Raw genomic sequence first — 17,035 nt, 5'->3', positions numbered from 1 at the left:
AGACCCTAACCTTGTCCAGTAATGCCCACATGTCATCTATCAGTTATACAACTCTGTGAGAATTATCAGTTATATTGAAATAACATGTCAGGGAATCTCACATAACCCAGGTGGTGGAGGAGCCATAGTAATCAATAGTGCATCAATGGTATTCTCCAAGAGTCCGGCCCTAACTTTATTTAAGCATCTAATGCTTGTGTGGTGTTATTTAGGGTTTTGCTGTGTTTAAGCAGACAGTTTGCTTTATTTCGAGGTGTAAAACTTTTTTTTTTTTTAAGAGCTGGGAGTCCTACCAGAGAAAGAGTCGAGGCAGCTGTTTACCCTTATTAATTGGCAAATTTTTAGGTAAGCTGAACCTTTATTTTATAAAGCAGAACTTTTATTACTTCTTGTGCTTTTTCCATTTTTTTTTAGGGGAAGGCCTCTACCCAGTTAGTAAAAGTATCAACCCATACCAACAGATGTTGGAATTCCTTTGACCTTGGCATGTGAGTGAAACCTAATTATCAGTCTTCCCTGAATAGTCTCCAGTTCCTTGATTGGCTGGGCAAGCAAGTTTGTGGTTGAAAGGATTGTTTCTACACAGGCGGATACTACTTGATGAACTTTCCTTTACAAATTCTTCCCAGTAAAATCTTTTGGGGCATTTGATAAGTTTTATCCCTCCCTAAATTAAAGGCCTGATGCAGTGCTTTTAGCTCTGTGAGCTAGGTAATAGTAATTGCCCCTGTTCTGTTTGTAACCATTCCAAGGGCTGGAGACAGTGTCCATGAGTCAGACCCCAGTTCCTTTCCTTGGGATAGTAGGTGGGATTGAGCCTCCTTTAATAATTGATATAGTGGGCAAGCTATTTTCCTGAATCCCAGTATCTACAGCCTACAATATCCAGTAATTCTCCAAAACTCACACAATTGTTTATTGTCCTGGAGTTAGTAGCACTACAGTCTCTAATTCAGTTATAATTGTCCCTTCCTAGCAAGGCTCTCTGGTATTATCAAGAAAGAATGAGAAGAAATTAGTTTTCCCCATATTCAGTCCAGGGGCTGAGAGAAAAATTTAGTTATAAGGTTTCCAGAGATGCCTCTAATCGTCAGGCTGCATTTGGGTAGTTGACCTGGAGTGGAAAGGAGGACAGAAGGTGATTCCAGTATCAAGAAAGAGATGAACCGGGTTTTTAGTTACTGAGTTTTCCTGAGTTACCTGAGTTCCAGGCTTCCAATAGACAGTTGGAGCCACCCTGAGGTGCCCCAGGTCCCATTGGTCCATTCTAGGGACATTGGTTATCTGAGCCCTCACAAATAGAGGTCACTGAGGGCATTCAGACTTCCAGTGATGGTCTCCACATAAGGGGCATGGCTTGCAGGGCTTTGACTTCTATTGTCCCTTCTGAGGGAAGTCTTGTTTCTGGTGCACTGCCTGACCACATAAGTGGCATTTGGTGCCAGGACCTCTGGAAGTCTGGTCTGACATAGTGTGCAAGGCCACAACTAAGGCCTTAGATTTTTCTTAAGCCTCCTTTCCTGTTTTTTGTTTTTTGTTTTTTTTTTAAATTTTGATCTCAGTTGTAATATACTCGACTGGCAGCTTGTAAGAGCTCCTCCAGGATCCCTTCTAGGACAACAGCCAATTTTTACAGCTTTCTCTGAATATCTGGGGCCAACTGAGTGACAAATTTGTCCTTTAAAATTATCTCAGCCTTAGGGGTGTCAGTGAAGATGGCCATATATTTGAGAGCCTCTCTCAACTTCTCCAGGAAGGCCATTGGGGTCTCATTCTATGTTTGTAAAATAGTGGCTAATTTAGCATAATTTAAGGACTTCAATTTAGATCTCCTTTATTTCTCTAAAGCACAAACTCGGAAGTGGTGACAATACCATTTCTTTTTTTTTTTCAAAAAAAATTTTTTTTTCAACGTTTATTTATTTTTGGGACAGAGAGAGACAGAGCATGAACGGGGGAGGGGCAGAGAGAGAGGGAGACACAGAATCGGAAACAGGCTCCAGGCTCTGAGCCATCAGCCCAGAGCCCGATGCGGGGCTCGAACTCACGGACCGCGAGATTGTGACCTGGCTGAAGTCGGACGCTTAACCGACTGTGCCACCCAGGCGCCCCTACAATACCATTTCTTAATGGGATGGTCATAATCCCAATTAGGATCTTGGGATGGAATTACCTGGGCCCCAGTAGAAAACTAGAAGTGCCCTAAAGAACCTCCGGCCCCATAATAATTAATGAGTTGCCTTTCTTTTTTCTTCAGAGTTTATGGATCAAAAATCATCCCAATTATTCAGAATGCCTCCCAAAGTAGACATTGGCCTTGGTTAGGGAATTGTCCATCTATAGGAAAAAGGAAGAAGAGGCATCACTTAATTTTCCATACCTGGCCAGGAGAAGCCTCATCTCCTGGCCCTACATTTTGGCTGGCTATGAGACTGGCAGCCAAAAGCTTTGTCAGTTTTGTGAGATGCTGGGAGCAGTCACTATTATCCAGGCTTGACCCTGTCTCCGAGAGCTGACCTTGTCTTCCTTGATTTCTTCTATCCCTCGATTTTCTGCTTGTGGGACTTTGGGGTATTGACTGTGACCAAGCAGGACTTCCCTGATTGTAGGAAGGTGCACTAATTTTATTTTGGCACAAAAGTAATCCTCTTTTACAAATATATGTTAAACGGCTGGTGAAAACCAATTTTATGTGTGTGTGTGTGTGTGTGAGGATAGAATTGGTCATCAAGCGGGCTAAAAGGGCCAAAGTCAAGGTCTATTCCCTTGCCTTTTTCAGCAGTGCCCACATAAATATGTTGCAGCCATGTGGATGCCCATTTTAGAGTATCTAGGTTGTTATGAATTGGTATACATTGAGCTAAGCTTAGCAAAATGGCTCCTATGTATTCCAGTAAAAGCCCTTTATATATTATAGTCATATATCCCTTACATGGCACAGGCATCCATTCCTTTGCTAAATAGAAACAACACAAACGTGGAACATTTGGAGACTGGCATCAAGGACATTGTCACCATTTCCCCAGCCTTTGGATCAGAGGAGGAGCAATTTCAACCAAGGCTTGAGTAAAACAATTCAAAAGGGCATGCTGTCCTGCTGTCCTGCCCTTTTGGTTAAAATCATATTTCTTTCCATCTTTTTGGGCAAACAAAAGGGGTAAAAACCTTTGTTTATCTCTTTTTTTTTTAAATCAAAAGCATACCAACAATCCAAGTAAACTTTGCCTTTTTAATAGAGAGTAAGGAAGAATTTTAATCTGATACCAGTGTACTTTTTTTTTTCAATATATGAAATTTATTGTCAAATTGGTTTCCATAGAACACCCAGTGCTCATCCCAAAAGGTGCCCTCCTCAATACCCATCACCCACGCTCCCCTCCCTCCCACCCCCATCAACCCTCAGTTTGTTCTCAGTTTTTAAGAGTCTCTTATGCTTTGGCTCTCTCCCACTCTATATACCCGTGTACTTTTAAAATCCATTTATTTTAAACTTAGTCCATTCTGACCACATATAAAATTTCTTTCCAAAGATTTCCCTTCACAAACTTTCTACACCTTTTCTTTGCTTTCAGATTTTGAACCTAACCCCCTTTTTACTCCAAACAACTAGTCTCATTTAGGACAAAATTACTTTCTTTTTCTTTCAACAAAAATGTATTCCCATTCCTTGTATCTTTTTTACGTATCTCCTACTTTTCTACATATAGAGTTACTTTCCTTATTTTTATCAGTCTAATTACATTTAGCAGAATTTTAACTCTTAGAAACCTTAGTCTCCAGTGAAAACTAAGTAGTAACCAATTGTGAACTTATCTGTTACATCAGAATTTTTTTTAGATCGCAAACTTATGAATCTATTATGCATAAATCATGTTTTTTAAAACAGATTTAAATATCCTTTTTTTTTTCAGCAACCTGGGTTAGGTTTTGGAATATTTCTACATATTGATCAGGGTTTTCTGAAAATTTGCCCAGGTCCTTTTTATTTGCTTAGAATCTTGCAAGGAAAATGGAACCTTCTTGGGGCCAAACTCACCATGAGGCATTTTAGTCAATAGATACATTGAATGTGCCTTCCTTTTAGGGAGAAGATTTTTCATCCCTCACAGTCCTGGATAAGGAGGGCTTGAGGGTCTAACAGGTGGCTTTTCTTGAGAAGAGGCATGGGGTGGGGGGGCAAGTCTGCAAGTTCTTGCCTTTCTCGGTCCCTTAAAGGGGCCAGGAGGTTGACACCTTACAACTCTTACATAAGGAGCTTTTCTTTTATAATATAGATCTAACTTTAAGACAGTACTGTACTCCTTTAGGAGGCCAAGACTCTCCATCTTCCAGGAGATACTTCAGGCTCCTCTTAGCATTGGTAGGTTCAGTATTAAGCCCTGACCCAAATCAGACTCCTGAGGAAGTCAGATGCCACCTTAAGCCATATGAGGTCGCCATGGAACCACTGATTGGGACTCAGCACTGGCTTTGACCCCTTGGTCAGGTCGGAGCCTTTCTGCTGTCCATTTCATTCACACATGGTCACATAGTGACTCCAACCTGCCACCCAATGCCCAGCTCCTTAAGGTTTCATTCCTTACTTCTTTTTTTTTTTTTTTTTTTTAACGTTTATTTATTTTTGAGACAGAGAGAGACAGAGAATAAACGGGGGAGGGTCAGAGAGAGGGAGACACAGAATCTGAAACAGGCTCCAGGCTCTGAGCTGTCAGCACAGAGCCCCACGTGGGGCTGGAACTCACGGACCGCGAGATCATGACCTGAGCCGAAGTCCGCCGCTTAACCCACTGAGCCACCCAGGCGCCCCTTTCGTTCCTTACTTCTTATACAAATACTCAGGGCAACTCTGGGAAGTGATCAGGTTCCTCTTCTGCCTCTTAGGGGCAGGTCTACCAAAATGAACCTGGGTTCTTACCAGTTTGTGGAGCGGTGCTCCCTAAGCTGTTCCCGGGCCTTACTAAGTTCCAGTGTGCTTCCAGACCCTTGCCCCATCGCACTGGGAGGGGCTGGTCTCCTATGGATCAAGCAGTGCACTGGTGCCAGGCGAGGTTGCTTCTTCCCGTGCTCGGAGGCTCCTACCCTGGTGACAAAGGAGGTGGGAACGCACCATCTCCAAATCCCAGACGGGAGCCCCCAAGAGATACAGCAGGATTCTCGCATAGAGAGACGGGACACCGAGGCTTCCTTTGTCCAGGAAACAACTTTATTCGTTGTGCCAGCTTGGGCTCAGTGGGTTCGAAATGAAAAACTGAGCCCCAAGTGCAGTGGAGTATAGCTTTTTATGCAATTTCTACTTCTTTGTCTCCCATATATGGTGACACATATAGTCTGATCAGACACAGTCCAAGTTACAAACTTGTGACAGAGCTGTGCATACACAGTACAGGAGTTGATTGCATCATGCTACTTTCCCTTGTTCTGAGGATGCCTCCACCACATTCCTTAGGGAGGGACGCTACCTCCGCCACAATTTCAGTGTAAGAAAGGAAAGATTGGGTAAAGAGCTCTGCTCTTGGGAAGGAAGCTTAGTCATGTGGTGGCAGACCAGTACCTAAGAACGTATGTCCAGGAAGCAATTCCTTGTGGTCAGCCCAATGAACTTCAGAAACATTGATGTTGGGTACTCAGTTTTAACTTGTTTACTGTTCATTTCTGTTATTTTTCCCCTCTGTCATTATACTTGTAGTCAAAGTCTTTTTTACCTGGGATAGTGGTTTTGTGGTGAACAAATTGTATTCATTGTTTGGGTGAAGCATTTCAAGGAAAGGAGAGCACCCCCTTCAAAAGTAGAAGATGGCTGAGAGTACCTGGGATTTTATACATATTTTCACCATTACCTCCTAATTGTTTAAATTAGATAGGTGGTGGGGCACCTGGGTGGCTCAGTCGGTTGGTGTCTTACTTCGGCTCAGGTCATGATCTCATGGTTCGTGAGTTCAAGCCCCATGTTGGGCTCTGTGCTGACAGCTCAGAGCCTGGAGCCTGCTTCAGATTCTGTGTCTCCCTCTCTCTCTCTGCCCCTAACCTACTCGCATTCTGTCTCTATCTCTCTCAAAAATAAATAAACATTAAAAAAAATTAGATAGGTGGTGATTTTATGCCAATTAGTGTGGGGGATAAGTATATATCTATTTAGGCAAATTCTTTGGAGATGCTTACAGTATGGAGTGGGATTCAGTTACAAATTAGGTGGTAGACTTACAATAAGAAAACTGAATAGCTTGATGGGTTCTAGGTTTTCACTGTATGGTTGCAAATTTTCTGAATTTCTTGTGAATTTCAAAATGCCATGCATAAGCACCAGTAAATTCTGATTTTCAACTTAATAATTTTTAGATTATTTTGTACAATGAAACACGTTTTCTCTTCACTCATTAATTTAACAAATTAACTTAATATATATAAATTCTTATAACAGTGCCTAGAAATTTGTAAGTTTTTACTCTTGCTATTAATAACTAAGAGCTAATGTAGCTAAGTGAGATCTTTCTACTATATTATCAATAAGACATGGTAGGATGAACAAAGGTATGGACCAGCAACTGGAATATATTTGGATTAAGGATTTCAACAGTATATGATTATAGAGAATGGTATAAGACACATCCTCAAGATTCCTGACTGGCTATTTGTAATACAGTATGGATGTAATATAATTAAGTCGTTAAGGGATTATTCTTGAACTTTGCAAAAGTTTTGAAAGTCGTTCTCCTGAATCAATTTACAGCTATGGCTTATAAAAGTGCATAAATCCATAAGAGAAAGAAATATTTAAATTGCCTTCCTGAGCTTGGAGAAAATTCTTTTTCTTTTTTTTTTCAGGCATAAGAACATTTTATTTTAAGAAATGTTAGCCTAAAAGAAATTAATTTATTTAAAATTTTAATTATAGTAGATTCCCAAAGTAAAATACCATCAATGATGTTTGTTAGGATGGTATTATTCTTAGTAGTACTATTAATATTAATACAATTTTTTTATTTAATTTTTTATTTTTAAAAATTTACATCCAAATTAGTTAGCATATAGTGAAACAATGATTTCAGGAGTAGATTCTTTAATGCCCCTTACCTATTTAGCCAATCCCCCCTCCCACAACTCCTCCAGAGTGTCTGCTTGAATGTCTTACTCCTGATTTCAGCTCAGGTCATGATCTCATGGTTCATGGATTTGAGACCCACACTTGGGCTTCTTCTCTCTCTCTCTCACTCTCTCTCTTTCTCCTTCTCTCTCTGGCCCTCCTCTGCTCTCTCTCTGTCTCTCAAAATAAATAAATAAACTTAAAAAAAAAAGAAAGTGACAAGTCCAGTTGTCATAGGCAGGTATTTTAAGTTTATTAATTTTTTTCTTTTTTTTTTAAATTTTATTTTTTAGTTTTTAAAATTTACATCCAAATTAGTTAGCATATAGTGAAACAATGATTTCAGGAATAGATTCCTTAATGCCCCTTACCCATTTAGCCCATCCCCCCTTCCGCAATCCCTCCAGCAACCCTCAGTTTGTTCTCCATATTTATGAGTCTCTTCTGTTTTGTCCCCCTCCCTGTTTTTATATTATTTTTGGTTCCCTTCCCTTATGTTCATCTGTTTTGTTTCTTAAAGCCCTCATATGAGTGATGTCATATGATTTTTGTCTTTCTCTGACTGACTAATTTCACTTAGCAAAATACCCTCCAGGTCCATCCACGTAGTTGCACATGGCAAGATTTCATTCTTTTTGATTGCTGAGTAATACTCCATTGTATATATATACCAATCTTCTTTATCCATTCATCCATCGATGGACATTTGGGCTCTTTCCATACTTTGGCTATTGTTGATAGTGCTGCTATACACATGGGGGTGCATGTGTCCCTTCGAAACAGCATACCTGTATCCCGTGGATAAATGCCTAGTAGTGCAATTGCTGGGTCTTAGGGTAATTCTGTATTTAGTTTTTTGAGGAACCTCCATACTGTTTTCCAGAGTGGCTGCACCAGCTTGCATTCCCACCAGCAATGCAAAAGAGATCCTCTTTCTCTGCATCCCTGCCAGCATCTGTTGTTGCATGAGTTCTTAATGTTAGCCATTCTGACAGGTATAAGGTGGTATCTCATTGTGGTTTTGATTTGTATTTCCATGATGATGAGTGATGTTGAGCATTTTTTTCATGTGTCAGTTGGCCATCTGGATGTCTTCCTTGGAGAAGTGTCTATTCATGTCTTTTGCCCGTTTCTTCACTGGATTATTTGTTTTTTTGGGTGTTGAGTTTGATAAGTTCTTTGTAGGTTTTGGATACTAACCCTTTATCTGATATCTCATTTGCAAATATCTTCCCCCATTCTGTCAGTTGCCTTTTAGTTTTGCTGATTGTTTCCTTTGCTGTGCAAAAGATTTTTATTTTGATAAGGTCCCATAGTTCATTTTTGCTTTTGTTTCCTTTGCCTACAGAGACGTGTTGAGTAAGAAGTTGCTGTGGGAAAGATCAAAGAGGTTTTTGCCTGCTGTCTCCTTGAGGATTTTGATGGCTTCCTGTCTTACATTGAGGTCTTTCATCCATTTTGAGTTTATTTTTGTGTATGGTGTAAGAAAGTGGTCCAGGTTCATTCTTCTGCATGTTGCTGTCCTGTTTTCCTAGCACCACTTGCTGAGGAGACTGTCTTTATTCCATTGGATATTCTTCCCTGCTTTGTCAAAGATTAGTTGGCCATACGTTTGTGGGTCCATTTCTGGGTTCTCTATTCTGTTCCATTGATCTGAGTGTCTGTTCTTGTGCCAGTACCATACTGTCTTGATGATTACAGCTTTGTAGTATAGCTTGAAGTCTGAGATTGTGATGCCTCCTGCTTTCATTTTCTTTTTCAAGATTGCTTTGGCTATTTGGGGTCTTTCCTGCTTCCATACAAATTTTAGGATTATTTGTTCTATCTCTGTGAAGAATGCTGGTGTTATTTTGATAGGGATTGCACTGAATATGTAGGCTGCTTTGGGTAGTATCGACATTTTAACAATATTTGTTCTTCCTATCCAGGAGCATGGAATCTTTTTCCATTTCTTTGTGTCTTCTTCAATTTCTTTCATAAGCTCTCTATTGTTTTCAGTGTATAGATTTTTCACCACTTTGGTTAGATTTATTCCTAGGTATTTTATGGTTTTTGGAACAATTTTAAATGGGATTGATTCCTTGATTTCTCTTTCTGTTGCTTCATTGTTGGTATATAGGAATGCAACTGATTTCTGTGCATTGATTTTATATCCTGAAACTTTGCTGAATTCATGGATCAGTTCTTTTAGGTTTTACATATAGAGTATCATGTCATCTGCATGTAATCTTTTGGGTTTTACATTAGAGTATCATGTCATCTGCAAAGAGTGAAAGTTTCACCTCCTCCTGGCCTGTTTGGATCCTTTTATTTCCATGTGTTGTCTGATTGCAGAGCCAATAGGGGAAGGTTCTCAGTTTTTCCCCACTGAGGATGATATTAGTGTTGGGTCATTCATATATGGCTTTTTTGATCTTGGGGTATGATCTTTCTATCTCTACTTTTCTGAGGGTTTTTATCAAGAAAGAATGCTGTATTTTGTCAAATGCTTTTTGTGCATCTATTGAGAGGATCATATGGTTTTTGCCCTTTCTTTCATTGATGTGATGATTCACATTGATTGTTTTGTGGATATTGAACCAGCCCTGCATCCCAGGTATAAATCCCACTTGGTTGTGGTGAATATTTTTAAAAATTTTTTTTAATGTTTATTTATTTTTGAGACAGAGAGAGACAGAGCATGAACAGGGGAGGGTCAGAGAGAGAGGGAGACACAGAATCCGAAGCAGGCTCCAGGCTCTGAGCTGTCAACACAGAGCCCGACTCAGGCTCGAACTCACGGACCGTGAGATCATGACCTGAGCCGAAGTTGGACGCTTAACCAACTGAGCCACCCAGGTGCCCCGTGAATATTTTTTTTAATGTATTGTTGGATCTGGTTGGCTAGTATCTTCTTTAGGATTTTTGCATCCATGTTCATCAGGGAAATTGGTCTATAGTTCTCCTTTTTAGTGGGGTCTCTGTCTGGTTTTGGAATCAAGGTAATGCTGGCTTCATAAAAAGAGTTTGGAAGTTTTCCTTCCATTTCTATTTTTCGGAACACCTTCAAGAAAGTAGGTGTTCACTCTTCCTTAAATGTTTGGTGAATTCCCCTGGAAAGCCATCTGACCCAGACTCTTGTTTTTTGGGAGATTTTTGATTACTAATTCGATTTCTTTACTGGTTATGGGTCTGCTCAAATTTTCTATTTCTTCCTGTTTCTGTTTTGATAGTGTATATGTTTCTAGGAATTTGTCCATTTCTTCCAGATTGCCCATTTTATTGGAGTATAATTGCTCATAATATTCTCTTATTATTGTTTTTATTTCTGCTGTGTTGGTTGTGATCTCTCTTCTTTCATTCTTGATTTTATTTATTTGGGTCCTTTTTCTTTTTGATCAAACTGGCTAGTGGTTTGTCAATTTTATTAATTCTTTCAATGAACTAGCTTCTGGTTTCATTGATCTGTTCTACTGTTTTTTTTGGTTTTGATAGCATCAATTTCTGCTCTAATCTTTATTTCCGGTCTTCTGCTGGTTTGGGGTTTTATTTGCTGTTCTTTTTCCAGCTCATTAAGGCATAAGGTTAGGTTGTGTATCTGAGATCTTTCTTCCTTCTTTAGGAAGGCCTGGATTGCTATATACTTTCCTCTTATGACTGTCTTTGCTGCATCCCAGAGGTTTTGGGTTGTGGTGCTATCATTTTCATTGACTTCCGTACACTTTTTAAATTTCTTCTTTAACTTCTTGGTTAGCCGATTCATTCTTTACTAGAATGTTCTTCAGTCTCCAAGTATTTGTTACCTTTCCAAATCTTTTCTTGTGGTTGATTTCGAGTTTCATAGCATTGTGGTCTGAAAATATGCACGGTACAATCTCAATCTTTTTGCACTTACTTAGGGCTGATTTGTGTCCCAGGATATGGTCTATTCTGTAGAATGTTCCATGTGCACTGGAGAAGAATGTATATTCTGCTGCTTTAGGATGAAATGTTCTGAATATATCTATTAAGTCCATCTATTAAGTCCAGTGTGTCATTCAAAGCCATTGTTACCTTGTTAGTTTTTTTGATTAGATGATCTGTCCATTGCTGTGAGTGGGGTGTTGAAATACCCTACTATTATGTTATTACTATCAATGAATTTCTTTATGTTTGTGATTAATTGATTTATATAATTGGGGGTGCCACATTTGGTGCATAAATATTTACAGTTGTTAGGTCTTCTTGGTGGATAGACCCCTTGATTATGATATAATAATGCCCTTCTGCATCTCTTGATACAGTCTTTATTTTAAAGTCTAGATTGTCCGATATAAGTGTGGCTACTCTGGCTTTCTTTTGTTGACCATTAGCGTGATAGATGGTTCTCCATCTCCTTACTTTCAATCTGAAGGTGTCTTTAGGTCTAAAGTCGGTCTGTTGTAAACAGCATATAGATGGATCTTGTTTTTTTATTCATTCTGTTACCCTATGTCTTTATTTACTTATTAAAAATTTTTTTTCAAGATTTATTTATTTATTTATTTATTTTATTTTTTTTTTTTTAATTTTTTTTTTTTTTTCAACGTTTATTTATTTTTGGGACAGAGAGAGACAGAGCATGAACGGGGGAGGGGCAGAGAGAGAGGGAGACACAGAATCGGAAACAGGCTCCAGGCTCTGAGCCATCAGCCCAGAGCCCGATGTGGGGCTCGAACTCACGGACCGCGAGATCGTGACCTGGCTGAAGTCGGACGCCTAACCGACTGCGCCACCCAGGCGCCCCTAGGATTTATTTATTTTTGAGAGACAGAGTGTGAGCAGGGGAGGGGCAGGGAGAGGGGGAGACACAGAATCCAAAGCAGGCTCCAGGCTCTGAGCTGTCAGCACAGAGCCTGATGTGGGACTTGAATGCACAGACTATGAGATCATGACCTGAGCCAAAGTTGGACGCCCAACCCACTGAGCCACCCAGACGCCCCTACCCTATGTCTTTTGATTGGAGCATTGAGTCCATTGACATTTAGAGTGAGTACTGAAAGATGAATTTATTGCCATTATGTTGTTTTAGAGTTGGGGTTTCTGGTGGTGTTCTCTGGTTCTTTCTAGTTTTTGTTGCTTTGGGTATCTATCTATCTATCTATCTATCTATCTATCTATCTTTTCATCTTTTCTCCCATCTGAGAGTCCCCCTTAAAATTTCATGCAGGGCCAGTTTAGTGGTCACAAACTCCTTTAATTTTTGTTTGTCTGCGAAACGTTTTATCTCTCCTTCTATTTTGAATGAGAGCCTTGCTGGATAAAGAATTCTTGGCTGCATTTTTTTTCTGATTCAGCACATTGAATATATCTTGCCACTCCTTTCTGGCCTGCCAAGTTTCTGTGGATAGGTCTGCTGCAAACCTGATCTGTCTTCCCTTATAGGTTAAGGAATTTTTTTTCCCTTGCTGCTTTCATGATTCTTTCCTTGCATGAGTATTTTGTGAATTTGACTGTGATACGCCTTGTTGATGGTCAGTTTTTATTGCATCTAATGGAGGTCCTTTGTGCTTCCTGGATTTTGATGTCTGTATCTTTTCCCAGGTTAGGAAAGTTTTCCACTATGATTTGCTCACATAACCCTTCTACCCCTATTTTTCTCTCTTCCTCTTCTGGGACCCCCTATGATTCTGACGTTGTTCCTGTTTTTTTTTTTTTTGTTTGTTTGTTTGTTTGTTTGTTTTAATTTTTTTTTGCATTTATTTATTTGAGAGAGACAGTGTGAGCAGGGGAGGGGCAGAGAGAGAGGGAGATACAGAATCAGAAGCAGGTTTCAGTCTCTAAGCTGTCAGCACAGAGCTGGATGAAGGGCTCGAACCCATGAACTGTGAGATCATGACCTGAGCTGAAGTCGGATGCTTAACTGACTGAGCCACCCAGGCGCCCCTGACGTTGTTCCTTTTTAATGAGTCATGGATTTCTCTAATTGTTAAATCGTCCTCTTTTGCCTTAATTTCCCTCTCTTTTCTTTTCTGCTTCATTATTCTCCATAAGTTTGTTCTCTATGTTGCTGATTCTCTGTTCTGCCTCATCTATCCTTGCCGCCACAGCATCCATCCGAGATTTCAGCTCGGTTATAGCATTTTTTATTTCATCCAGACTAGCTTTTACTTCTTTTATCTCTGCAGAAAGGGATTCTAATCTATTTTCAACTCCAGCTAGTATTCTCATTATCACGATCTAAATTCTGATTCAGACATCTTGGTTGTATCTGTATTGGGTAAGTCCCTGGCTGTCATTTCTTCCTGCTCTTCCTTTCAGGGTGAATACCTCATTTCATAATTTTGAAGGGAGAAAAGGAATTAATGTGCAAAAAAATTAAAATTAAAAAAAATTAAAATTAAAAAAAATTATAATTTTAAAAATTAAAAAAAAAACACAAAATCGAATAAGTGATGCTAGATTCTAGGTGTGTTTTGGTCTGGGTGTTGAAAGGGGCTTGATAGATAAAGAAGGGGAAAGAAAAAAAAGAAAACCGTTTGAAAATTTGAAAAAATGAATACACTGAAGTAGACTTAAATGAAATGATGGAAGTAAAATAGAATTTGAAAAAAACTTACACAAAAGTAAAAAATATAGTAGAAAAGAATTTAAAATATTTTTAATAAAAATTGAAAATAAAAATGAATTTTTTGTCTTTCTGTATTCAAGAAAGAGAGAAAAAAGAAAGAAAAAAACAACAAAGAAAAAGAAAATTAAATAGATGGACCGGCAAATAGACTGAAATGTGACTGAAATTACTTCATTTTCCCCTAGAAGTCAAACTATGAAGTGCTTTATAGTCCATAAACTAAGCAGGCGGAGAGACTTGTATTCCTTACGAGCGAGGTTGGCCCAGTTAGGTGGGGCTTAATGTAACTGCTCCGTTTTCCACTAGATGGTGCTGCTTAGCTTACCAGGGTGGATTGTTGCGGTGCTTGTAGGTGTGTATGTGCATGCGTGGGAGCGGTGAAAATGGTGTCACCCAGCTACCCAGTCTCTAGTATTGGAACTCTGTTCTCTCCCATCAGCAATAGCGCACCCATCCTTTGTCTTTGGCTTCCGTCCACTCCCCACTTTTACACAGTCTGTGACCAAGCCCCAAGCAGCACCGCTGTCCTGAGTTTTGTCTCAGATGCAGCTGTTTTTCCTGATTCCTTACTTCTGAGGGACTGTGGCTTTGACCCGTTCTGCCTCTCTGCAGGAGGGTCTCACTGAGCAATGGCCAGGTGCTGGCCTCACCCAGGAACGTTTGCGAGACTGTGCTGCTGCCAATGCCCAGAGACTGTGCTGGGTGCCAGCGAGCCCCAGAAAAAGTTCATGAGATAGTGTAGCAGCAGCATTTCAGGGATTATGGAAAAACACAACACATGTCTGGCAGTAGGGTTCACTTTTAACAAAACTGTTCCAGCACCAGCAAACATGGTTGTTCTCCCGGGTCCACTGGGGCCTTGCCTTTGGGGACCCACATAGCCTCTACCAGGTGTCCTCCCAGCAGGGGAACCACCTCTTCCTGTGTGGCCTGAAGAACCCCAGACTCCACTCTGCTCCTGCGGATTCACCCTTCCCACCAGAGCACCGCCAGGTATGGAGCTGTAGAGTTTCAGACTCTGCACTCCCCGTTTATAGAGTCTTAAAGGAGGGAATTTAAACCCTCCCCTTTCTCCTTTCTCCTTTCTCCCTTTTTAGTTTAGTTTAGTGGAAAAAAAACTGTTTCCATTTTTCCACTTTCTCTCCAGCTGCTTTTGGGGAGAGTGCTTTGCCCATATGCTCCCCCCCACCATCTCTATCCTCTCTCCACATGTAAAAGAGACTCCCTGCCCTCTTCAGCTTCTCTCTCCCCCAGTTCACCTCTCTGAGTTGTGTACCTGCTGAATTGTGTGGTTCAGGTTGTTCATAGTGTTGTGTAATCCTCAGATTAGTTTTCTAGCTGTGCAGGATGATTTAGTGTTGGTCTGGCTGTATTCATGCACACAAGACACACAAAAAACTTCCAAGCTGTTCTGCCATCTTGGCTCCTCTCTGATAAAAGTGTATTTAAAAATTTTTTGTTTTTACATTTTATTTATTTTTGATTGACAGAGACAGAGCACAAGTGGGGGAGGGACAGAGAGAGAGGGAGACACAGAATCTGAAGCAGGCTCCAGGCTCCGAGCTGTCAGCACAGAGCCTGACGCGGGGCTTGAACTCACAAACCGCGAGATCGTGACCTGAGCCAAAGTCGGACGTTTAACTGACTGAGCCACCCATGCGCCCCCAAAATGTATTTTTTTAAAAAGTTTACTTATTTATTTATTTTGAGAGAGACAGGGAGACTTCAAGCAGGGGAGAGGCAGAGAGAGAGGAAAAATCTCTAGCAGGCTCTGCACTGTCAATGCAGAGCCTGATGTGGGGCTCAAACTCCTGAAGCATGAGAAATGACCTGAGCCAAAATCAAGAGGTGGTCGCTTTACTGACTGTGCCACCCAGGTTCTCCTGATTGATAAAAATTTAAAGTGACTCTTGTAAGAGCATGAAATTTGGGATGGATATGTAAAAGAATTTGAAAAAATAAGTCAAGAAAGATGAAGGAAGCCAAAATAGTGCTTATTATATGCTGGGTGCCTTATATGCACTATTTTATTTATTCTCCCAAGAACACCACAATGAGACTGTTAATTATAGGTGAGCATTCTGAGACATAAAAGTTAATTGCCCAAGGTCAGATTCCTAGTAACTGGCCTTGTAAGCATAAGGGTCATAGATGTGGGATGCTAGCCCTGAGGTCATTGCTGGCCATAGACAGGCTTAATCCAGACAGAAAACATAAGAAATCTGTGTCTATGTGTTCTGCATAAAGAACCTCTTAATTATCCAGGGCACTGACAAGAGGGTTCCAGTGAGGACTGAGTGAAGTAATGTGGACTAAATCTACAGTTTTACCAAAGCAGGGTAGGGCTGGGAAGAGGAAAATCTGGGGAAACTATAGGTAGAGTCCCCATAGCTCTTTCTGCAGCACAGACTAGTATGTGGCTACCTGCAACCCTATAAGATATCCTCTCATTATGAGCAAGGATTCATATGTGCCCATGGCAGCTGGGTCCTGGTTTGCTGGGGTTATCAACTCTGCAGTACAAACTGTATTTGTGGTACAATTGACCTTCTGTAGGAATAATGTCATCAATCATTTCTCCTGTGAACTTCTTGCTATCATGAAACTGGCCTGTGCTGACATCTCAGGCAGTGAGTTCATCAGGCTCATGGTCACAACACTGTATATTGACTGTTAATAATCATTATCTTTTACACGTTAATCATTGTCAGCATCCTCATATTTGCTTTTCTAAGGGGAGAAACAAAGTATTCTACACCTGCTCAGCCCATCTGATTGTGGTAATAATATTATACAGAACCATTCTCTTCATATACATGAAGCCCAAGTCTAAAGACACACTTAATTCAGATGATTTCAATGCTACTGACAAACTAATATCCATGTTCTATGGGGCGATGACTCCAGTGATGAATCCTTTAATCTACAGTCTCAGAAACAAGGATGTGAAGGAGGCAGCTTCATAGCAGCTTCTTTAGCAAGTTAAAGGAAAGGGTGATTGGACTGTGAACACATTGGACTTCGTTGAAACTTTAGAATTATGTTGGAAGTTTGGTTACTTTTACTTTTTTTTTCACTTTTGTATATTATTTTGCAATTTTTCATAATGACATACAGCATTTCAATATTATGGCATGCTCACTATAGAGAATTTGCAAGATATAGACAGTAGGGTGAGGAAAATAAAGAGGTCACCTATTACTCTAACACTAGGAGATGGGATTCAAGCGTTTTGAACAATATCTTTTGTGTTCTGTATATACTGCAATGTTGGAATTGGGTACTATATGTCTTTTTATGTTCACCTTCATACATAGTCCTATTTCATATGCATCATTTCATCAAATGCTTCAAAATAAATAAGTTCTCTGTTGTGAGAAAAGCAA

General features: G+C 40.1%; 1 protein-coding gene and 1 pseudogene across 2 annotated transcripts in view; both read left to right on the top strand.

The window, feature by feature from the left end:
• LOC123592936 (olfactory receptor 13C3) overlaps positions 1-17,035 on the top strand; it is a 331,436-nt gene that overhangs the window by 141,351 nt on the left and 173,050 nt on the right. The window lies entirely within an intron of this gene.
• On the top strand, positions 4,898-16,615 carry LOC123592725 (annotated as a pseudogene).

This window comes from Leopardus geoffroyi, chromosome D4 (genome assembly GCF_018350155.1).
Source record: "Leopardus geoffroyi isolate Oge1 chromosome D4, O.geoffroyi_Oge1_pat1.0, whole genome shotgun sequence".
NCBI lineage: Eukaryota > Metazoa > Chordata > Mammalia > Carnivora > Felidae > Leopardus > Leopardus geoffroyi.
The sequence above is the reverse complement of the archived record's forward strand: the minus strand, read 5'-3'. Positions and strand labels throughout refer to the sequence as shown.